Source organism: Plectropomus leopardus, chromosome 14 (assembly GCF_008729295.1).
Source record: "Plectropomus leopardus isolate mb chromosome 14, YSFRI_Pleo_2.0, whole genome shotgun sequence".
NCBI lineage: Eukaryota > Metazoa > Chordata > Actinopteri > Perciformes > Serranidae > Plectropomus > Plectropomus leopardus.
This window is the reverse complement of record NC_056476.1, coordinates 13,815,842-13,841,864: the sequence shown is the minus strand read 5'-3', so window position 1 is coordinate 13,841,864 and position 26,023 is coordinate 13,815,842. Positions and strand designations below refer to the sequence as shown.

Below are 26,023 nucleotides of genomic sequence, written 5' to 3'. Positions count from 1 at the left end.
TGGACAATGGCGGCTTTTATTTCGATATTTAAGTCGATAATTGAGACAAGATACCGAAGACTTGTCTACCAATACCATCCATTTTGGTTCGTCTCCATTCCTGTATTTTTGGCAAGGTGTATATTCTTTAATTTCCCAGTATATTAATTGTTTAAATGTGGGTTGTTTTGCCTTTTTACTTACTCTTCTTCCAACGCAAATCATTAGCCTGAGGTAGGCTAGGCTATAGCCTAACATCAGTTTGATTCTACTAGCGACTTGCAAAATGTCATATTCACAAATTTAAATTTTCCAGTCATGAAACTTCCTTTTCAGTTTTTGAAATTGAATTCAAACTATGGACTTAGGCCTTAATAAATCTTTTATCTCAAAATAGAAAAGCTACTACAGCATTGAATCTGTGGTGCCTATAGGCTTTAACAGTTCATGAGCTGGTGTAACATTTCTGTTAGTGCTTTGATCAACTGGCATTATGTGTTCATTTTGTTCATTATTAATGTTTAAAAAAAAGGATAACTTTTTTATGTTTCTGTTTTTTATTTAGCCTTCTTTAATAAACACTTACAAACGTATTTCTAATCTTTTAATTTGCTTCCTATTGTTTACTGTGGTTAAAGATGCTCTGTTACCACTTTTGGTCTCTGCTGTAGTTTTAGTCTGCAGTACCACTTTAAGACTGTAGGCTGTGCTATTGAGCTGTTATTGATATGATCAATGGTATTGATCATAGAGCATTTATGCTGAGGAGGAAGGTATTGATCACTTTAATTAGTCCTTACGTGACACTGCTTTTTTGGGTCTCATTGAGGCGACTACTTGGCATCATTAACCAGTTACCCAGGACATATTCAAACCGAATTATTTAAAGTGTTTTATATCCATTAGACAGAATTTTTCCCAGCTGTCACATAGGATATTTCTTCACATCTTAAAAAAAAATCTTAATCTCAAAGTATGATTGAGAAGAGAGTCATAATGACTATCTCACCAATGTGTCGTATTGATAATTCTGACTAACACTAATGGCATGTTCTCTCTCTTCTCTTTTTGTCATTGCAGCAGTGAAGGAGGGAGACAGCAGAGTGCGTCACAACAGTGTTTCTATAAAAGGAGCTGTGGAAAAAACAAGGGTAGGGCAATGGAGGGTGTGGGCTACCAAGGGTGTAGAGATAATGTTTTTTCATATTTCGAATCCAGAGAGAAACCACAACTGATGAGTCATTGCTTCCACATGTTATATTGACAAAAAACTGGCAAAGTGCAATAGCTGTGGTAACACCAGTGAGCAGTGGTGAAAGTTTTCCATGTGTCACTGCTTTTTAGTAGGCACGACTGAACTTAAACCAAAGTTAGCCAGAAAAAACATGTTTATTAGGGACTGTGCTTTATTAATCAGAGTAGGGGGGTAGCTGGGCTATGAGTCTGATGATATCATGACCCTCCCTGGAGCTACAAATCTTTTCCTTGAGCCTCCCTGAGTGACTGAGGGGACATGCATGATCCTACCTCCACCACAATTCATCATTTCTTGCTGATAAATGGCGATTTTGGAGATTTTAAAGAAAACATGCCTTTCAAACCCATTTGCAGGTTGTAAGGGTTCTGGGGGCTTTAAAAGAATACAAAATACAAATACAAATAATAATACAAAATACAACAATACAGATTTAAAGCTGAAAGTCCCTTCCCTATGCCATATAAAAAAACCCCCACAACTCCCTTCTCAGTGCTTAAAAAATTATTTGAAGCACCTCCCCTGTTTTGCACCACCTACTCCCCTCTCATAAATAATAGACAGCCCCTTACTGTAGTCAAGTCTCGAATGTAAACTTGACAAAATGAAATGACAAAATTAACTCCTTAATTTTTGACACTAACTCTAAAACAACATTCGCTCTTTCACTTGTTAACCAGCAGAGGGAGTGAAACACCACAGCAGTGAAGACACCGTCAGCTGCCTATTGGGCTCAAATCAAAGCCAAGACGTTCACATTCTCCACTGCTATTTGATGTTTGGCATTTAAATTTCACTCTTTGCCTGAACGATCTGACTCTGTGAATACCTGAATGCTTCACATGAAAGTGATATGAGAAATTAAGTATGGATTTTTGGCAAATTGCTCCTGTCGAGCACGTTCTTCCAGTAGATTGCAGTTAGGTCTTGCATGTATAATATACGGTGTACAGAGCTGTAACTTGTAAATGTGTTATGGAGCTGGTTTAATTATATAGAAGCTTACCTATAGATTAAAGCAAGGCACGACACATTTATTTGTATAGCACCGTTCAACAATACTAAGTGCTTTCTGTAAGGCGTAAAATGCATTAGATATGCAAAAAACACAAGGCAATATAAAAGGACACATCTAAATAAGATTTAAGAGAGTAAAATCAAATAAAACATACAAATAAGCTCCAACTGACATTGCAAATATAATGCAGTTCAAGATATAAGTAAAAGGTCCCAAGTTAATTTAATTAAGCAAAGCAAAAAGCTTCATTTTTTATCTTTCTACCTTTTTCCCCTCTCAGTATTTGGGGTTTTCAAAATGGTTGGTATTAAGAACCTTTATTTTAGCTCTTAAGGATGATTATCTTCAAGTTTATTATGAAAGGTCAACAAAAAAGTTTAAATAAAAATAAATGGGAGTTTCTGAGATTATAAAAAAAAACCTGGGACACAAAAATATTATTTTCTTATATTAGTGATACATACTCAACATTTTTATGTGTAAAAAAAAAAAAGCTTGATTTAAAAGAACTTGTAGAGTTGTAGCATATTTCAAGTTTGTGTGTCCAAAAACTGCATACTGTTTTCTCTGTGTTCATGTCTGACTCTGCAGACAGTGAGCAGACTTGTCCCAGACGACCTGAGAGGTGTAGACTGTTCATATTGCTATGCAGCAGCTCAGAAATGTATTTTGGCTCTAAACGATTAAAATGCGTCATAAAACAACAGCAGAAGTAAATTCTTTGATCCACAGGAAGTCAGTCATTAAAACATCATCTCCTCTCTTGCCTGCTACGTCTGTTACAGTTTAATGTCCTTCATGACTTGTTGGAATGAGAAGTGGCGTTATGGGCTGTCGATATTTATCACGCAGACACTGATTATAGCTCCTAGATGTTTTGGTTTAAGAGGCGGAAGGGAAGGAGGGGGTTAAATGGAGGCTGTGAACAGGTGCTTCTTCCTCAGGGTGTTAACAGGTGTATGTGGAGGTATGCAGGTGAATGTGTTTTTCCACTTCATCACCTCCTATGAAGTACACATCATGCTATTTAAGGTGAATACAACTTTCAATTACATTCATTATCAAAGTGTCGAGAACATAATGACAGCAAACAAAGACATGATTAATAAGCACTTTATGTAAGGCAGTAAATTAGATTTACAGTTCGATTTTTAGATAAAACAATTTGAATCTTGTCTGATTGTTTTGTTCATTTAAGTTATATTGCATTTTGTTGATTAAGTTTGAATAGTTTTGTTGTAATGAGAGAGTTCAGTTTAATTGGCTATTACACACATTGATGGGATAGATGAATCTATAAAGGTCTTCACAGCAATCAGACTACACAATACAGAACTAAATGAACCAAAAGATAGACAGCTGTTTTTTTTGGGGTAATCCTGTCATATATTGTTGTTTGTATGGCATTTAAAATGTATGCCTGGTTGTATGTTAGTATGTATGAGTCTGAATGTATGAGTGCACATCTGTATATATTTATGTGTAGTTTTTTATATTTGTTATTATCAGTAAATCATGAATAGATATATCTCTACTCTTCTTAATGTAAATTCTGCATCTATTCAGTCGTTAACAGTGAGCATAAATGTAAATAAACTTATATTCAAATTTTTAAAAAAACATCTAAAAAACACAGAAGAAAAATTAACTGCAACTGAATAGCAATGAAAGTCAGAGAAAATCTTAATAATAATCTAAATGCAACAGGTTAAAAACATTGTGGAAAACAGTTAAAGAAGAAAAAATTCCCCGTGATTTGATGCAACCTGTTCCCACATTGAAGCTGCAGTCAGGCTGATTGTGCAGAAACAACACATAAAGCATCTTCAGCACATGCTAATGCCGGTTATTTTTAATGTCACTTCAGAGCTAGTTTTATCGTTTATTATTTATAGAAAGTGATTTAATGAAAGGCAGTGATTCATTGCTTGATTACAATTTGAAACACCAAAAGCTCATTGGAAAGCCTCGTTTATGTTTTTTTCTAATACCATTATAGAAACACCAAGAAAACACAATTAATGTGCTTTTATGTCATTAAATATGCAAATGCTTCAAAAAGCATCTAGTCAGAGTAATTATCATCCCCCCACACTGTTGGTCTAATACACATTCATGACTATTTGTCATGCCTAATGATGCTAACAGTTGAATGTTTGGAGGTTTTTAATCACAAGTTGCAAGAATTTTGTTGCTCTCTTGAGTCCCTGCTGGGTCTGAAGTCTTCCATATTTTAGGTGTGTCCCCTCCTCAGGGCCTGCGGTCATCCTGCATAGTGGACAGACCTGTTCACTGCCACGCGTGTGTGTGTGTGTCCCTCAAGGCAGCTTTAAAGGCCCTGGATCAATAGGCTAATGTTTGGATGGATGTGTGTTGTGTGGATAAATCACTGAAGAAGCACATATGACAAAAAGAGCTTTCTCGGTGTGCAAGAACACATGAGTGTCCGCACGTCACGTGCAGCTGATTCTTTGTGTCCCTGCCTCCCAGACAGTCTGAGTCTGCCACCGTCTTCATATGTCCTGTTTTGTCTGACCAACAGTCCAAAATCGTTTTCCCATTGTATATGTCAACGAAAAGCAGTAAATCTTCGAGGTGAGACCAGGTCCCTGTTGCTCCTCAACAAATGTAATGCCATTTTAACAACAGAGTAATAATATATGATTTTTAAAAAAAAATATCATTGATACTTTCTATTACATTGCATTTATTTGATAAAACAAGTTGGTTAGAAATTGTTGCTTCTCAGCCTGAAATTTTCGACCTGCACATTTTGCATTTCTTCTTATTCCAGTTTTGTTGTTGTTGTTGTTAAACACAAATGAAATCATCTTTGGTAAAAAGAAAAAACAAAGATATTGATGCTATGTAACGTTACTCTTCGTGGTTCTCTCCTGCAACTTAATTGGATGATGCTGGATTGATTCAACAAGTGGAGTCTGAAAAGATGAAAAGCTTTTATGTTAGTTGATTCAGGAAATTAACTGATTCACTGCAAACTTTTTAAAGAAACATACTTTTTAATCTTTGGGTATTCAAGTATTATACTATTATTATAAGTCAAAAGACTCAAGTCCAGGTGAAATAACAAGTCATTGGTGTAAAAGTCCAAGTCAAGTTGCAAGCCTTTTTTTATTTTGTCAAATAAAGTCTTAAGTCATTAAATTTGTGACTTGAGACCAAATCAGGTGACACCTCTGGCTAATCCTCGTATTTAAAAGGCTGAAAGAAGTACATTTTTTGCATTTTTGCTGGAAAAATCACTGAAATGATTGATTTCAGAATTGCCTGTTGTGTTTGTGTCAGATGAGCAAGTAATAAATCAACTAATTGGTATAACCCTGCTAATGCTTGTTTTTATGTTTAATTAATCTGCCTGTTATCTAAGTCTTCTAAATATCAGCAAATGCCCGTCACAGTTTCCAGTTACTGTCACTGCCAATAAAAAAAAAACAGACGGTATTCACATTTGAGAAGCAATTTTTTGCTACATTTTTGCTTAAAAAATATTGTAAAATGATCATAATTGTAGGTGCTAAAATTTTTGCTGAACAACTAATAACAATTTAACAGTCAAATTGTTTCAGCTCTAAGCATCCAAATACAACCCAGCTTCCCTCTGTGTGTGGTGCAAGGTAGAGGTCATAGAGAAAACAGGCTTTTTGCTTCAGGTTACAAAGAAGTTTCCATTGACATCTGTTGAATTTCTTGGACTTTTACACCTCTGGCGCCAAGTTGAAGTGCTTGCGTGTCCTCTAATTAACAAAAGACGTGGAGCTTTTTCCGCAAATACATCATTTACATTTCTCACCTTCAACTCCTTTTGTTGACCCACAAAAAGACCTGTCATTCTCAACACTCCACTGTAAATTATTCTGTCACCTTTTTCTGTTTATCAAAATATTCTTTGGTTTCTGTCTCCTCTGCCAATCACTTGTGATGCGTGGGCGCCGTCCACCATCTTCAGAGGAATGCACAAACGTTAGCGAGGAGCATATCAGTGTGTGTATTTAATAACTGCCAGGCCTGTTTTAAAAACCAAACAGACCAGGATCCCGTTTGTAATGACTTAAGAATGTGCGTACGTTAGATAGGAACAGGGAATGAAGGGGATGTATTCATTACCATATGGCACCTTGCAACAGGAAGTCATTTTTCCGTGAGGTGATACTCCAACTCGTAAAGGAATGTTAACACGTTATGAAGTGGTGGAAGAGCCGGCTTTTCCTAAATCCTCTGCGAGTCCAGGCTTGTCGGGAACATTTCTTGCGATGACTACTGAGTGACAATGACAACATTATAAATAAAGGCTGGATTGAATATTTGAATATAACTGAGCACAGCTTGTAACTGTGGACGTAATACTGATTGTGTTAACAAATCTACTTACTATTGTGATTTTTGGGCATCTCTCCAGACCGCTGGTTTCGATGACATTGTGTGCACTTTTCCCCAATCTGCCAAAAAGGATGAAGAAATGTGTGATAAAAGACACACTTACCATCTGTTTTCAGTCCCAATAATAACACAGACAAATGAGAATTAATATCCAACAATGAGAAGAGGCTCATTCACATTCTTTTTTGATTAGTATGTGGAGTCCAAACGATGGCAAACAAATTGAATTACTGCAAAGTTTCACCTGAGGATTCACATTGTGACAGTAATTCCTTAACGAGGAGCATCCTAAACACAATTTCTAATGTAGAGCCAGAGTGCACGTTAACTCATTTAAAAGAATTCTGTATTGTTACTGTCCTCATGCACAGTGGTGGCCGGAAAGCCACACATAAGTAAAAGTACACATTTTTTACCAGGTAGAAGTTAAAGATGCCAATGTCAGGGTGCAGCTTAGCCGTTTTAAATTTTTCTTGTTTTTATGGTTCACCTTTAGCATATATCAACGTACATAATAGTCCTTCCTTGTAGTAACTTCATTTTGTGCTCTTTCTGTGTTTTATGTTTGTTTTGGAGTTTTATATTTTCATTTTTGTGTAAATTTTGATATTAAATGCACTTAATTATTGAAAGCAGAAGAACAAGAAAATGCTAATAATAATAGTAAATAAAAAACTGAAACAAATTTTTAAAAAATCAAGCAGTCAAAATTTTTAGAATTATGAAGTGTACTTCTTTATATTTTGTAGTAAGTAACTAAGATGCTTAGGGAAAATGTATTAGTAGAAGTAAACATTTTTACTCAGGAAATGTAGTGGAATAAAAGCGAAGATTGACAGATATATAAAAAAAAAAACTTTAAAAAAGTTAAGTACAGATACTCCCCTAAAATAATTAAGTATTGTAATGAAGTATTATTACTTTGTTACATTACACCACTGCTCATTTATACCAACACTCAGCCTATTTCATGAGAACTATCAATTCCCAGCTTCGTTGACATATCCCTTTTAGCTAACTAAACTCTGTCGAATGTGCAGACAGATTCATGGAGGAAGCGTGCGCCAAAACATCGAGATAATAATCTAAACAACAACTCTGTGTCCATCTCGACCCCCCAGTGGCCCTGTGCGAGCCCAGCTCGGCCGTTTGTTGTTCTCAGTGTCATACCTGGCTATTATGTGTGAGCAGAGAATTACAGTGTGCTAATGTCTGTAATTAGGGATTTCTTTTGCATGAGCACTGAAGAAAGGTCACAAAGGCTGTAAAAAGACGTTTCTGCCTCGGCTCCGTTAAAGAGCGTGTCAGATGAAGCAGAATTGATTAATAATTAGGATACGAATATAGATCATATATGCTCCTTTAGAATGTGGTCATCAGGCATTATGCAGCCATTCAGATCATGATATGGCGGTCAGATGATATATAATATGAAGCCTGAGAGCAACATGAGGAAAGAAATATTTTATGAATAGTCAGTGCGGTCATTGATATACATATACGCACCTTGTTTCTTATATCAAGCAGAATTTGAGATTGTAATATTTGTATTTCAGATATTATTATGTGCCTTTGTTTTCTCTGATTCTCTACTTTTATCTTACTTTTACTTTATATACTAGAAACAATTTTGAATGCAAGACCTGTTTTTGTCACTTTTTTGCAGGTTTAAGGTTTTATGCGCTCAGTTTATATATTTCTGAAAAATGCTGGACACAGATGTGTTATAAATGCATCTTAATGGGCACTTCAATACACCTGACAGGTCTGGTGCATCAGGGTGCTGATTAAACGGTATCGTTACTACACAGATGTGCCTCAGGATGGTCACAATAAACGGACACTCTAAAATTTGCAGTTTGATCACACAACACACAGATGTCACAAGTTTTGAGGGAGCATGTCATTGGCATGCTGACTGCAGGAATGTCCATGGGAGTTGTTACCTATAAACTGAATGTTCGCTTTGCTACCATATTACATCTCCGGTGTCTTTTCTGTTAATTTGGCAGACAACCTCACAACCGTAGACCACATGTAACCGCAACAGATCAGGACCTCCACATCCGGAGCAGCCACATGGACAACTGGTGCAGAAATTGGATTTGCACAACCGAAGAATGTCGCACAAACCATCAGAAAATGTCCCAGGTAAGCTCAGCCGCATGTTGTTGTCCTCACAAGGGTCCTGACCTGAAAATAGCTCATCATCAAAATCGACACTCCCTCAAAACTTAAAACATCTGTGGCACTGTGTTTTGTGATCAAACTGCACATTTCAGAGTGCCCTTTTATCGTGACCATCCCAAGGCACACCTGTGTAGTAACGATGCTGTGTAATCATCACCTTGATATGTCACACCTATCAGGTGGATGGATTTTCTTGGAAAATAAGAAGTGCTCACAAACAAAGATTTTAACAGATTTGGGACAAAACTTTGAGAGAAATTCTTAAATCTATAACTTAAACCTGTGCAAAATGGGAGCAAAAACAACAATGTATAGATTCGTACAAAAAGTAATTCCTGTTAATCATCACCTATTATCCACTAGCAGTTTGTGGCTTTGTATTTATCTGCAGAGACTCTGACCTCTTTCTGCTTTCTAAATTTTGCTGTGTTTGTTGTGTTCCTGGGTAAAGTGCACTGGTAATGGTGGAATATAGTAACTAAATACATTTACTTAAATACTGAACTTGGGTAAGAATTGGAAGTATTTGTGCATTACATAAGTCAAATCTTTACATGCCACTTCATACTTCTATTCCAAGTTATTTTACATGTTAAGATTTTTGCATAGAAGAACATAAGAGAAGTTTATAAATTACGTTTTGTTGTCAATTAAACTAGCCAACAGTTTATACAAGTACAGCTACAATAATTAATCAATTAATCACTCAGCTGATTGACAGAAAATTAATAGATTGTTATTTTTGTTAAACATTTAAGCCATTTGCCTGACTGTAGGCAGCACACATCCAAGTGGAAGCTACAAAAATCGCAGATACTGTGCCGAAAAAACACAAAGATAGCGTGCTGAAATCCCAAGTGGACAGAGCTGGAGTTGACTTTCACTTTTGCTGGCAATACCGTTTCCAAACACTTGCCAACAAAATCCTTCATAGTATAACTATAATAGTCACATCATAAATTAAATTGTCTTGTGATAAATCTTGAATCATACATTACAAAATTATTAGTTGTATAATTATTTTCTAAAACTTTCAGTTCTTATTTAAGTACTTCTGACAAAGTAAGAACTGACAACATATTTGTATCATGACACATTGTCATGACTCAGTAGTGGTTGCATGACCTGAAACAATCTCTTAACAGACTCGTATTAGAGTCTTAATGTTTTAGTATGACAACACAATTCTACTTCTGATGGCACATGCTGTGACACATGATTGAGTAACATTAAAACTGATATTTTACCCCTCTGTGTTTTTATTCAACATAAAATCTTATGCAACACATAACGACCACAAAGCACTATTATTATGCATTTCTGTTTTGAAAATATTATTGTACAGTATAGTAAAACAGAGCGACCCAAACCCTGGATTCAACCTGTGGCACTGTGACATACATGTAGACAGACAGTGTTGTGAGAACCCACATTCAACACTGCTCATGGTTTGTGGCCTTTTCCTTTTTCTCACCCGCAGTTATGAGAAGGGTAAGATAACACTTTGTCTCAACTGTTGACCCCGGGCCCAGCGTACTGTATGCGTTACACATCTCAGAGTGTGGGTGTGTGTGTGTGTGTGTGTGAGATTTTTTTTTTCCTCTTTAGTTCTCAACTACACAATTTTTGCAGTAACATGAGAAATGACTTTAATTCTGTGGTAGTCAAAGGGTAAACGTGGTTTAGTTAACTGATTTAGTTCAGTGTGCAATTATAGGTTTTGTTTTAGGATGTTTTTCATGAGTATTTTGCATTTTTAGACCAGCAGAGGGCCAACATTAAAATTCTACTTGTACATTGATGCATCAGTCACAATAATCAGATAATATAACACTCTGAATGGGGTCATTCTGCATGCTTTCACTTTAATCTTTCCTTTTCTGTATGATAATTTGAATACTGGATCTTCGCCTAACATTCATAGAAAGATTATTGAACAGGTCTGCTGGGGCCCCCCCTGGTCTTCACCTGCAAAAGTCACACAAATAAAAACGCACTGACCAGGATGAGAGCCAAACTGACACACACACACATTGAAAAAAAATCCAAAACAACACAAAAAGATGCAAAGAAACTGCAAAGTGACTCAAAATAACCACAAAGGGGGCTAAACAACCACGAGCAGACATAAAATAACTACAAAGAGACACCAGACAATGAAAAAAAAGACACAATATTAACAGAGTCTCAGAACAACCAAAAAAAGACTGTCTGTGTGTCTTGTCCCTGTGTAGGGAAGGTGGTGGGGCCTTTTGCATTTCTGTGTAATTCCAAACTGCTACATTTATTTGAGTAAATAATCTGAATACCTCCTGCACTGAATGTGTTGCATCCACCAGGACGGCTCAGTATGTACAAGTGGTGTTTGTCTTCTTCTGGTGCGTTAGTCAGCTGGAAAATGTAGAGCAGCAAGAGAGGACTCAAACACAGAGAACAAAATAGAGATTCAGACTAGAGTTTGTTTTTGGTACATTACAGGCAGTGAAAAATACAGCAAAAATGCAAACGTTTCAGTCCACCTTGGACTTTTCTCTGTGAAAAACGAGGATTGCATGATTAGACAGCCTACATGTGGGTTACTCTGCAGGTGCACCAAGTCAATCATCCAGGACTTGATTGAACACACATGAGGCCAATTGCCAGCAGGTCAAATCCTTCACACACACCAGTGTGTGATTGCTCATAATGATTGACCTTACAGATTCTGCCTGCATGCTACTGACTGCCTGGCATGACACACAGGCAATTTGCTCAACTTTATCATCTGCGCCTCTTGCCAAGCTTAAGTAAACTGCCTTTTTTTGGGAGCAAGGGTTTGATTGTTTGTGTGTCAAAGAGTCTGTCTGAAACCTGAGGAGAGAGAAGAGAGCAAAGCGAACAAAAGCCTGTGTTTAATTTTCTTTTTTTTTTTTCTGTCTGTTGTCTTTGGTTGTTCCTTCATATTTTCAGCGCCCTGCAATCACAGCATCTTGTTAGCTTTGGATTCAGGTTAAACTTGTTGCAGGAGACGACAACCCCCCCCCCCCCCCTTTGTGCCCTCCTCATCTCCCCCTCACATCTTTTCCAGTCTTCCATTCACACTTCTGCCTTGATTTGCGTTTTCTTTTTATGTGGGTGACAAGCCGCATTTGTCTTGAAGGCATGACTGTCTCTCCCGGCCTCCTCCATTCATTCTGTCCTTCCCTCTCTCCCTTCCTAACCTCCTCTCCTCCCCCCTTTCGCACTAGCAGGTGAATTCTCTTTCAGGAGATAAAGTCATACAATAGCAGGTGCATGTCTGCCGGATATGACTCAAAAAGACAGTTTAGATGGACTGATATAACCCAACTGTTGACTAATTAAAACATTATTTTATTAGCCCTGCAGAGAAAACTGTTTCCTTTTTCAGTATGAATAATAATTTAGTGTGCACACAGCCACCTCTCTGTATCTTAACTTAGTTTGATCAGTTTTCATTAAATACTGTGCTTTAAACCCTATTCTGCTTTTTGATGGGACTGAATGTATACAGGAAATGTTGTTTGTGTGGCGATTTCATATTCAAATATTCAGTCACAAGGTGTTGTCTGCTGTCAGTAGCTGCTGCAAGTAACCTTAGTTTACTTGTGGCCTAACACCTGTCTGACTGATCCCAATTTTGGGGAGATTTTGTCACCATTTTCTCTCATTCTGTTGTTAGCTAAGTTTCTGCTGTAGTTGACACATTATTCATAATAATGGTCATTTCCTTCTTTGAGATCTTTACACTTTCCAAGAAGTAATTTATCTGGTTTGCAGCAATTACTACTCTGCAATTACAATATACAATTACATCATTATCTGTTTTAAAGATAATTTTTACTTTTCTAAGGCCCAAACACCCAAGAAGACACAGTGATTCGGGTCAGTTCAGGCACTGACACAATATTGTCTTAAGTTCACCTACAGTAGTACTGAGGGGTAGAAAAATACAGCAGACTTATTTATAGTATGGTTACAAACTGTTAAAATTTTGCTCATTTAAACGTTATGCTGCTATTTGTCACTGATTACTAAAACTGCTTCTTATGCAGTTGTTTTGCACAACCAGCAATATATGTGAGAGTTTTAATGTAAGAAACTTGAGCTTGTTGCATTAAACATTGAGTCAGAAATAACCACACTACATTTTAGTAAATAACTCAACAGTAATACAGAAAAATGACACTGGGTCCAAACAACTGTTGATGTAGATCTCTGGGGGGACACAGAGTACACATCCCCCTCCATATTTAGAACATGTGCATTTGTCTCTGCCAATAAAAACATTAAAATAGCAAAGGAGTTTTGACATTTACACTAAAAAGTGATGCAAAAAAAGCCACAATCTGGTGCAGAAAAATTCACCAAATGCAGGAAATTAAATGTTTTATGCTAACTTTTTCTTTTGAGGACCCCCCAAAGTCCCCCTTTAATATGAGTCCCCCTTAGTGTTAAAACCAAACCTGTCCCCTTGCAAACAACCCATTCGTACTTGATAACCAAGCTATTGCTATATATTGACTCCAGCTGGCTGGATTTTTTTGGTATGAGCGTTTTACAACACAAATTTCCAAAATCTTAAATGCACAAAATTTAAGAAACGAGATATTATGTCCTCGTAGTTAGGGCTTCATATGAAAATAAAAATTAATAAAAATAAATAAATAAAATGAAATAAAACAATCAATTTTAGACACAAAAGATGTGAACTTTTGACTTGAGAAAGAAATCCCTCTCATAAACCCTGTGGGATTTAATAACAGAGAAGCAGGATTTAATAACATACAAGCAGTTAGCTTATTACAGTGATTAATTTATCTCTATGGCAACAGACTTTTGGATCATGCCTAAAGGTCACAGGGATTGTGCGCCAGTGCGTCAATCTTCCTTGTTCCCTGTTCTGCAATGGGGCGCACCCTGCGGCCGCCCTTGAGCAGGGCACGCTGTGATTGTTCCAGAGGACTGAGGAGAAAAGGAGTGCGTGGTTCCTCTAAAACTCCAACGAGCTGAGACATGTAGAGTGAAACTGGGCGCGGGACTAAGAAAGGACAAGGGAGGGAGAGATAGAGATATAGATTATGGGGAAGTATCACAGGTGAACATGGAAATTTTTTTCTTCCCTCTAATCAGAGGAAGACTTCAGTGGGTGAAAGTCAATGTAAACTTTATTTAGTGAGTTTATTTTACTACTTTTTACCCGCCTTTTAGATAAATATGTAGAGGAACATATTGAAAAAATTGATTAAAAGTTGATATTTACACCCATATATATTTAGTTTGGGTTTTCAAATGCAGCATTAATAAACTGAATATATAAAAGTGACATAAAAAGACGAATATTCAGGAGTAACCCTTTGAAACCTGGATCGAAATCAGTTTTCTTGTGCTGCCTTCACTCACCTTACACAAACTATTATACCCTTTGAAACCTAAGCAAATTTTTTATTTCTGTTTTTGTTTTAAAAGTAGTAAACAATGACAAATGTGTTTTTTAAAAAATGGGGAGGATTATAAGAAAAGTCTAATGAAAAATAGAAGAGATAAAATATATAATATAAATAGTTTGTGTAGGGTGTGTGAAGGCAACACAAGAAATTAAAATTGGGTTTCAGTAAAACATATAATTAACATATAACATACTTTTAGGTCATTTCTCTTGCTTGACTTCTCTAATTTAAGTCCTTCTGTTTTGTTTTGTTTTTTTTAAGATTTTTTGGGGGGGCTTTATTGCCTTTAATTGACAGGACAGTGTGAGCGTGAAAGGGGGAGAAAAAGAGAGGGAGACATGCAGCAAAGGGCCGAGGGACTGGATTTAAACCTGTGGCCGCTACGGCAAGGACACAGCCTCTGCACATGGGGCGCCGCTCTATCCCACTCAGAAGAAAAGGGACAGGTTGACACATGCACTGTACCACACTGAAAAGAGTTAAGTCCACTGAGATAGTCTGTGTGCTAACATCCACACCAAGTGCTCAAGCTGTAAAGACTGACAGTTACAGGTCGAAGTGGACGGCCACGTCCACGCCTTTTACTTGAAAAGTTTGCTTTCATAACTTTTTTTATTTTATTTATTTATTGTGTTTATTTTCAGGTAATCTTCTTTTTTCAACTTTCTACTTTTTGGGCCATGTCTTGATAAGTAGTTTGTTGCCTTCTCCTTGTGTTTTTAAAACAAATCAAACCTCTGTGCCCAGGAACGGTGCCAGAAGAGAGACAATGAGCAAGTGCAAAACAGCATAATGTAAAAAAGGGACTACTGTGTGTACAAGGAGGGCATGACTGCAAAAAATGAGTTTCTGTCTGAGGGTTTGAACCCAGAGTGAGGTGGTCTGAACATGTTCCCTGCTTTATTTGGGATAATGAAGCAACAGGCCCTGGAAAGCTCTCCTCCTCCACTATCCCACGGGAATATCACCACTCATCCATAGAGAAAGAGGGACAGAGAGGGATGATGGGTGGATGAGGAAAGGAGGAGGAGAAGGGGTGATGGGAGGGTGGAAAAGAGCGAGATGTTTATCGTTCAGGAAAGGAAAGTATGTGTGCAGAAGTTTTTCCTGCTTCGTTTGAGAGCGATAATTGTTCGAACCTGCACACATGCCTGATTGAGTGTCAACATATTCTCGCTGCTGCCCTCATCTTCTACAGTTTCCACTTGACCTTGACCCACAGTGATCATCCATGCCTGTATACACACACTGACAGTACATGCTGACATGTAACAGATTGTACACACACCAAAATGTCATGCACCCACAATTGACAAACAATTGAAACTCTACGGCACATTTTGTCTTGCACTTGCATCGGCGTCCTCTTCTGTGGAAGATAAAGAGCAGATTGTTGCAACGCCAGACGTCAATAACGTGTCTCTTTGTGGAGAATTTGAGCTGTACTGTATCTGCTGTGAACCCACACCATCTGGGTGTAGTATTACTGCCTGCAGGAAATATTCGCCAAAATATCTGTCTCCGCTTTTCTCCAGGGTGTGGATGGCCTGAGGCCATGGGGAAGGATTGAGCTCACCTGGCAGTTATTTGTTTTGCATTAAAATGACTATTGCTGTGATTTTTGATGCTTGGCTGATTCCCGTTGGCCAAATTCCCCTTTCTCTCATAACATCACTTGAGCAAGTAGGCATACCGCTCAACAGTACTTGAGCATGGAAGACTTTTTTTTTTTTTTTTTATAGATTTTTGAATTTTAGCGATATGGTTGTGTTTTATGGAGTGCTTTTCTTTACAAACAAACATCATATCCTCATTCAAAAGGTCATATGCATTAGCACCGCACAATTATGTCCTTAACTTAAAGTTACGTAATCGATGTAAAGCAAATGCGGTTAGGTTTAGGAAAGGAAACATGGAGAGGATGTATCCTAAAAAGACTCACTTAAGTTCACATGGTTCTGACCACCAGTCTCCTGGGGTTAGGGTTAACCTCCCTGACCCTGACCCAAGTCCTGCGTCCTGTGACCCATCCATCACCCAACCTACCTCCCATTGGGTCTTCTTGTGACCGCTTCCTAATTCACTCCTGTCAACACATTGGTCACATTATTGCATCCTTCCAAAACACGTGGGTTTTGCGTGAATCACTATCTCATCATTATGTTTGGTATTGCATTTCTTTTGTATCAAAGCATAAGAACAGCCTGAAACAAATGTTTTAGGGCATTAGGGAATGGGCAGCTAAGCATTTAGGAATAATTTGATAAGCTGGGAAGTATGCTTACTACTACTCACTTCGCCAAAAGAAAGATTAGAAAATTGATTCCACTGTCATGTCTGTGCAGTAAATATAAAGCTATAGCCAACAGCTCGATAGCTTAGCTTAGCATAAAGACTGGAATCAGGAAGAAATAGCAAGCGTGGCTCTTGCAAAAGGTGACAAAATCCAGCATTAACGATACCAGCAACTCCAATGCTCATTAATTAACTTGTTACATCTTGTTTGTTTATTTATACAAAACCTGAAAAGAAAAAACTACAGGTTGTTGTTCATGTGCTGGACTTTTTCTGAGGACTGCCAATTGTTCAGAAGGCCCAAAATTCCAAAGCCCCGTTAGTCCAACAAATTTACCATTGGACTGGTGAACACTTGAAAACTGAAACTAACTGCAGGGAGGATTTTGCAGCAATGGACTTTGGTTTTGGGGATAAGGAGCTGTTGGAGAAATGGACTTTAGGTCCAGTGGGACATTTTTTAGACATTTGGGGCTCCAGAAGTTCGGGCCGTCAGAACAATGCCGCGGTATCCTATTCCAGGGTGCACCTTCACCTCTTTTTTTTTGCCTCTTTTCCAGTCAGTCATTACTGAGGCTTCTTTGGGAATTATAAAGGAAATTTTGACAGCATTTTGTGTGCAGGAGCACATCTTGCAGCATGGAGACCCATCAAAAGAACAAAATCTCAAGAGATGATGAGATGGATGGCATGTCACAATGTGTAGCTGAACAAGTTCTGTTTGTTTAACCCACATTTTCAAAAGGGGAAAGAGGAGGTTAACACTGTACATAACTGCTAGTGGTGCAGGTGGTGCAGTGCAGAGTTGCAAATTACTGTGTGCATCATATCTGGGGGATAATGTCAGCAATTTGAGTAAAATACAAACTTTGCTTTTGCCATGAAACTATGCCACATGAAATTTGAGAGAGCCCGGGCAATATTAATGCCATATCAATCGGGCTTGAATCTCTGCAAGAAAGCAATTAAACATATTGTCCAAAATCTCAAACTCCTCCTTTGATGAGCTAGAATTTGCTAAACCCTTGGTACAATCTTTTAACTATAAGACCAGCTTTCTGAGCTGCCTTAAGTTTTGTACACATGCACCTTCGAGACAGTAAGGTTATAAATGTCCTCTGTAAAGGATGCTATTACCTGAGAATGTTCTGAGAATGTCCCTTCAACTCAGGTCAGAGTGCAATTATGCACATTTCTTTGTAGTTATTTACTGCAGATAAGAGTGTGTGTACTCCAGGAGCTACGAAGTGAAGTTGTATCTACCCTGAGCCTGAGGGGTCCAGAATGAAACCTGATATGGAGATGAGCCCAATACCTGCTCTCTGTCTGGGTGGGACTGCAATCAGTGGCCTAAACACCATAAAATGTGTGTGTGTGTGTGTGTGTGTGTGTGTGTGTGTGTGTGTGTGTGTGTTTGTGTGTGTGTGTGTGGCAATCTAATTGCCTCTTGTTCTCAATGCATTGAAATCCACTTTTTTAAAAAAAACCCAAAAATCTTGATATTTTAACTTCACCACATCCAAAAGCTAATTTTCTCTCTGTTTCACACAATGTGTGTGTTTGTTACATTCTTCCTCTAAGTGTTGTGGTGTTGTATCTCACTTGCCACCCTGCTGCAGTCCTCCACTGAAATGTAAACACACTCACACAGCTCTAAGATTTCAATTTACCTATTCAAATATCAAATATCAGATACTGCCAGTTTCAATCACTGAATCAATATTGTATCAGAGATGATGTGTCTTTAAATCTCGGCACTCCTTGAGATTCTTGGCGGACGTTTGGCTCTGGCTGGAATTACTTTATACTTCTTAATCTGTCTGTTAGTTGATCCAGTACAATGCAGAGAATGCGGCTTTTGTGACAGACAAGATATCATCTGACTGTATCTACCACTTTTGTTCATGTATGTCTGTTGCTGTGAATGTGTGTATGCTCTGACTATATGAAAGAGAGAGAGAAAGTTTGCATTCATGCTTAATTGTAGGTTTATGAGTGAGTGTGTGTGCCTACAGCATGCATTTGTCATTCCACAGTGTTTGTTATCTTACCAGCCCTCTCGGTTGTATTCATACCAATCCTCCAAAAACAAAAGCACAGTCTGAGACAGAAATGAAAAGGAATGACAGACTACAAATTCCAACAGACTTTCATCTATCCTAAAAAAACGGTTCTTTCCTGTGTGTTTGGATTGGGCTTGCATACCCAATTTACTGTTGAAAAAACACCATAAGTTTGAAAGGACAGCGGGTATTGATGCAGAAGTAATAGAGAATTAATGAAAGTACACCGCTTTTGAAATGTCATCTGACTTCTGAATTTTTTCATTTTCAAAGACGCAATCTTCAAAAGACGTTGGGAACTTTACTTTGAATCCACCTGAGCCACTCTGTTGAACGTCACGCCGTCCTTGGTTAGAATTCAAATTATTTCTCAGAGGCTAAAATGTTTGCAGTTGAACAGAGGTATTTTGGACAGAAGATCAAAAGCGCAGGCTTCATACATTTCTGAACAAAATGCCATAATGGATTTTTGCAAGCATAAATCTTCTTTTCTCAAAAAGTTATGCAAACTGGGAATGCATTTGCACATGTTACGTAAGGAGCCAAGCTGATTTTAGGCAAAACAACAACTTACATCAGAATTAGAGATAGGGTTATTCATATTAATATTCATATTTTGATTATTAGTATAAGTACCAGTGTGTAGGATTTGGAGAGGGGGGGGATCACCATGTTGCACCGACAGGTTTCTACAGTAGCCATTCACATTTTTGCATCATCCACCAATTGTGATGAGCTAAACAATACTGGAAAAACACAGATTTTTAACATGAAACTGCTTTACTGTATTTTTACCAGTTTTATTTACTGGATCTATTTTTTGGAGAGGAGAACACCTCTGTGGATAATTTAGCTGCCGCTAAAATAATAACTTTTTGGCTAGAATTCCTCCTGATTGTCTGGATCTTTGGTTATCAGAGACAAAAAGGCGAGCACATGTTAGCAGGTGCTGGGCCAGCAGCCCATCTGCGAGCGTTGAGGAGAAACACTGATTTGCGATGTAAAACTGTTTTATTTAGTGTTTAACTGGTTTTAATCACTTGGTCTGTTTTTTTTTTAGGAGGAAGAGGCCTCTGTGGATTGTTCAGCTCCCAGTTAAAACCTCCTGAACAATGAACACTGAAGGAATTCTCACTAAGAGTTCATGCTCATCACATGTGAGTAGTTTCAGCTGGTTTCAATCAGCAATCCTCACTGCTATATGCCACTGCTACGACTTCAATTCAATGTCAGACACAGACAGTAATTTTTTTAATTCACTTTACGGTCATGTATTGCTTTTGTTTTTTAGTTTTTCATGCACGAGGCATGCATTTGTGATTTACTGCATTGTGCTCATTTAATGAATTTGCAGGAACTACAATCCTCATTTTGTTCCTGTAAACTCCCCCCATGGCTAGTTTGTCAACACAATTGCCCTTAAGCAATGGCTCAGAAAAATGCATACATATTGAGCAATCACCATATTCTCCTCTGCAACTTCCTATTGCCCCATGTGTGGAGTGTCCTAACCTCTAATAGCCATCATTCAAATGTCACAGTGCTGAAACTTTGAAGCTGTTGTAGAGCTCCAAAACCCTGCTGTTTGCTCCTGTCAGCTCCCTATTTTCTCTCCTTTCCTATCTTTACCAACATCAATCTGCTGTTTTTCCATTTTCCTGCTGACACCTCACCCCTCAATTCTTCCTTCTTCCCCCCTTCTTACACCCAAGCCCCCATCCTCCCCCCACCTGATCCCTTACTCGGGGCAATGTGGAGTTTCTGGGAGTGGCTGCTGCTGGCTGCTGGCTGGAATATTAAAAAGGAGTGGGGCTGATGAGGTGGGGGCTTAGAGAGAGTGTGTCCAGACTCTTGGAGCCTCTCTAGTCCAGGCCAAACAAAGTGACAGCAGGATTCTGCTAAAGAGCTCTCACCATTCACCACAGTATCACAGCTCCGAGGAGGTCAGAGCTCCTGGCAGAGGTCAGCGAATCATGCAAACACTCTATTGGTGAACTTGCTGCAAACAGAGCTCAGAGACAAACATTGAGACAAAAACAGTCAGCTGATATCTGTGTCAAGCACAAATGCACGCACACACTTAAGATGTTCCTCCAAGAGATGGCCTCAAAAGCATCATTTGGTTTACAGTTTGTCATGCTTAAAGCCCTATCCCATCTGCATGGACACTAAACCTTAATATCACTTGACTGAATTAAAATGATACCAAATTGCATCATAATAATGACAACAACATGTTTAGAGCTGCTGACAGCAATTACTTTACTTGAGTGAAAGTAGCAGTACAATAATATAAAAAAGTAATCTTCTTAAAGCAAAAGAGTACACTAAGCAAATATTCTAATGCAACGTTTTTGCTCCCATTTTATACAGGTTTAAGTTAAGATTTCAAACTTTTTTCATGCACTCAAAAGATGTTTTCCTCTCAAATTATGGTAAAAAATGTGTTAAAATCCATGTTAGTGAGCACTTGGGACTGCAGGAATGACCTTCAGAGCTGTTGTCCGTAAATTGAATACTCATTTTACTACTATAATCCACCTTCGATGCTATTTCTGTTAAATTTGGAAGTACATTCAACTGCAGACCTGTATCAGCTCAGCACATCCACATCCACATCATTTTAATTGTGAGCAGCCCAATGCAACAAAAGTACTGCGTTTATTTTTTTGTTCAGCGAGGAGAGGTGTCTAGGTCACATGGCCTATCGACAGGGGTTCCTCAGGGGTCGGTGCTTGGTCCCCTACTCTTCTCTCTGTACACCACCTCACTCGGTGCAGTGATCCGCTCCCATGGTTTCTCCTACCACTGCTATGCTGATGACACTCAGCTCTTTCTCTCCTTTCCACCTGATGACAGAACGGTCTCAGCTCGGATATCAGCGTGTCTGGCTGATATCTCCACATGGATGAAGGAACGCCACCTTCAGCTAAATCTGTCTAAGACCGAACTCATGGTCTTTCCAGCTTGTCCATCTGTTCAGCCTCGGATCAGTGTCCAACTTGACTCGAGCCTACTTGTGCCCACAAACTAAGCCAGAAACCTGGGTGACATGATCGATGACCAGCTGACCTTTAAGGTTCATGTGGCCTCAGTTTCTCGGTCTTGTCGTTATGCCCTCTACAACATCAGGAAGATCAGACCCTTCCTGACCCAACAGGCCACACAGCTTCTGGTTCAGGCTCTTGTGATCTCACGCATTGACTACTGCAACTCTCTTCTGGCAGGCCTCCCTGCATGCTCATTCAAACCTCTTCAGATGATCCAGAATGCAGTAGCACGTCTGGTCTTCAACCAGCCCAAAAGAGCACATCACCCCGCTGCTAATTTCTCTTCACTGGCTTCCAGTGGCAGCCAGAATCAAATTCAAAGCACTTCTCTTGGCTTACAAAACAATCACAAGAACTGCTCCAGCCTACCTGGAATCCCTGATCCAGGTCTACTCTCCTTCTCGCCCACTACGCTCTGCATGCGAAAGACGCCTGGTGCTTCCAGCCCAGCACGGCTCTAAATCTCTAGCCAGACTCTTCTCTTCTGTTGTTCCCAAATGGTGGAACAAACTTCCAAACTCTGTGCGTTCTGCTGAGTCCCTTTCTACTTTTAAGAGACAATTGAAAACTCAATTGTTCCGAGAACACCTAGGCACTTAACCTGACTCTTCTCCAGCACCTAATGATTATCTAGCACTGACAACGTTGTGTGATGTTGACTGTCATCGTAAGTAGTGATACTGAGATTGTTGAATCTCAGATGCCGAGATCGCTACTGGTTATTACTTTGGTACTTTGGGGGGGTTGTGGCTGTGCGGCACTTCTTCTGCCACTAGACGGCAATACCTGTGACCAATCACACCTGAAGCACTTTTTGCACTTACTAAGGGTTTTTTTCCTTAAGTCTAAATTCTTGCTTGTGTTGTACGTCGCTTTGGATAAAAGCGTCTGCTAAATGAAATTGTAGAATTGTAGAATATTATCAGAAAAATGTACTTGAAATAAACTTCTGTACTTTACGTGTCTAATGCTATTTCACAATAAAAGCCTCTCTGTGCTGCCAATGCTCACCTTGACATTAAGTATAAAAGAGACCCAAAAACAAGCAAACCTCTTTTATAGTAAAATTTTTCCATACAGCCTAATTGATATTTGTAATGTAAAAATACATATAAAATGCATTTATAAGTTTGATAGTTTAACCATTTTGGTAATGTTAGCATTACTACAAAAGAATAAAAAACATTAGATTGCGGAAGTACTTTTTGTTAGTTGGCCTGCTTAGGGATGAGGGTGGAAAATGAAAGTGTTTTAGGATTAAGTGGCGTGCTTGGCGAAGAGGAAGCACTGCAGTTATAGTGAACATGTCAGGGCTTTACGGTAACAGGTGCACCGCTCACTAATTTCCCAAAGTGAGGAGCAGATAGAGAGTAACATGCCCCGGGCTCCTTATATCTCAGCCAACCCTCAGCACACATTCCTCCATGACAAACATGCATTAGAGCACATGGAGAGGAAAGTGAAAGAGATGGAGAGATATGTGTGCTGTGTAGGAGTTGATGAGAAAGATCAACCGCAGAACAAAAGAGACAAGAAACGGCTTTAATTTTCATTACTATCTTCACCTGACATGACTTATTCACTGTGGTTTAAGAGTTTAAATTAGCATGATCTTTAGGGTTTAAGTCATGAGGATGAGATTTAGTGGTCAAACAGTGGTAAGGAGCAGGAAAAGTAGGTGAAAGGAAGAATCAATGGGGGACAGGAAAAGGAGAAAGAGATAGAGTGGGAGGACAGAGGTGATGAGAGGGCTCCTTCTCAGCAGCAGTCGTGCGTAGAGTGAGCGCTGATCTCTGTTTGTATGCGACCATGCATGGCTGCGAGCTCGCATGCACATGCACACAAACAGTCACACAACAGGCCAAAGCGCCGCGACACTCAAGTCTTAGTTTCTTTCTCCAAGGAGGCGAGTTTCAAGGCATGAAAGGAAGCCGTTTGAACATCCGGTGACATCCATCCATCTTCCCTTTCCACATCGTTTCCACCCTGTCGCACTGGGCCACAGATCTCTTTTACACAATTAGAAAGTTCTACATGTGCATTAGGAAAAAAGGAAAACTTACAGACACCCAACAAAAACTTGACTTCCTCTATTGCAAGCTCACTCACTCGTATTCCTGCAGAGATAAAGACAGTTAGATATCTGTGTTTGTTTAAAACATTAAAAATGTCATGGAATAATATTTTAGTAAACTATGTCCTCATATTATCAGCATGGGTTTGTGTTCTGCAAGCTCAGAGTGACTGCAGTTTGTGACAGGTTCATAACTTCCTGATAAGTTCGTTGGAAGTTCCTGGAAAGAATTTTGTGATTCATAAATAAATAATAAAAACTGTACCGTCATTGAAAGAATTGCTCCCTCTAAAACCCAAGCAAATATAAATTTATTGCTCATTTATTGCTGGAGACTTTACTGTTGATATATGTTGAATTATAGTTGAGATTTTTTGTATGTTCAGCTCTGCTCTAGTTACACTAAATGTACTTGAAATGTATTAAATTGGAAGCTAACAGTGTCTCCTCTTTCCTTATAGCTGGCAAAAATATTATATAGTTCATATCAAGACATTTTTTAAATCCTTAGGGAATTATTTGGTGATGACATCTTTATTTCACATTTTTATATGTTTATAGGGTTTTTCCTTTGTTTGAAGTGAAGGGAGAGAAACTGAAGTGAGAATTAAAGGGTTTAACATTTTGATGTGTTAATGTGTCAGCACTAATGAGGGACGGATAGAGAAAGTATAAGAAAGACAGGGTGAGAGAGAGAAAGAAACCACAGGCGAGAGAAACCATTCTCACCTTCAACGAGCTGATGACAAGTGAAGCAGAGGCTCACATCATGTTACATCCATCCTCTGTTCACTTCTTTTTTTACCTCTCCTATAACTCCTGGTTCCACAGTTTATGAGATATTTAGTAAAGCATGCATGTCCAGCCTGAGGTACGGGGGCATGGAAACCTTATCTGGGGAGTCCAGGAGACAAAGATGGAGCTTAAATTAAACGTCTTATAGATGTACTTTCAGGATGTATACTGTGGCGTAATGAAGGTGTGTCGTATAGAGAAAATCACCATTCTTTCTTTCCGTGTTCTGATTTGATGCCAAATTGCCTCTGGGGCTTTGTGTCTGTGTGTGTTATATTTATGAGGGTGTGTGTGAGTGTGTGGGCAAGCTGCACAGCACGCACCCTTGTGTGTTACCACGCCAGATTCCCTCAGGTGCCAGCCGCAAGAGGTACACACGCACACACACACACACACAACACACGCACACACACACACACACACAAGCAGATGAACAGCTTGTGCAATTACACACAAACGTTACGTTACTCTCTCTCTCTCTGTATGTGTGTGTGTATGTGCATGTGTGTGAGTTTGTATAAGTGTGCATTAGTGTGTGGGTAGAAGATAATATCCCTGACTGACATAAAGACCAAAAGATCCATTCTGATTTTGCATTCCTAGCACGAGTTGCAAGCTTTGGCTTTAGGAGGTGCGTGTGTGTTTGTGCGTGCATTTGTGTGTGTGTGTGTGTGTGTGTGTGTGTGTGTGTGTGTGTGTGTGTGTGTGTGTGCGTGTGCGTGCGTGTGTGCGCGTGTGTTTTACTGTGAAGTCATTGTGAAAGTCAACATTTCATCTTAAAGTCAGCATGGTAAAATCTGTCTACACTCATTTCCAAAACTTGTTTCTGTGTTAAATATTGCATGTTAAATATATGTTGTACTTTCAACTCCACAAATATATATAACATATAATTAAAAGAAAAAAGTATTTTTTTTAGATCAAAATGCCCAACTTTAATTTGCTCCAGACAGATTATAGCATTAATTTGCTACTTTCTGTTTAAATGCAATAATAACAATAATGACCAAATAATTTAGCACTAAGATAATGAGATGATAATAATGTGTTAGGGATGGGGTGGGGGGGTGGGGGGGGGATACACCATATTGCAATATTTTGTTTTTGCAATATTGTCCCAGTACAGTAACACTTAAGTGTTGTTTTTTATTGTCTAAATTATTAAATTCAGCTTTTTGTAGCCTACTAGAAACACAAAATCAGTTGCTCTTTTAGTTCGCAAGATACATATTGCTACAATAAAAATGATTAAAGTGAGAAACTTTTCTCTAAACCTTACAAGTTAAAATCGATGTTGTAAAATTTCTACTTCAAGGATATAATTTACAGTTGAAAAAACAATAAAAATAAACTGCACTATATCTCAATACTCAGCATATTATGAAATAATTAAAGTTGCAATATTTTGTAATGCGACTAAAATATCATAAAAAAAATATGGTATAAATTTATAAATAAA

The 26,023-nt window shown here is 38.5% G+C and overlaps 1 long non-coding RNA gene across 1 annotated transcript; it reads left to right on the top strand.

Annotated features, from left to right (window-relative positions):
- Positions 1-17: 17 nt before the first annotated feature.
- LOC121953266 lies at positions 18-8,773 on the top strand. The gene is made up of 3 exons (XR_006106495.1): positions 18-116; positions 1,060-1,130; positions 8,663-8,773. It is a non-coding gene; the product is annotated as an uncharacterized LOC121953266 (long non-coding RNA).
- The last annotated feature ends 17,250 nt before the right edge of the window (positions 8,774-26,023 follow it).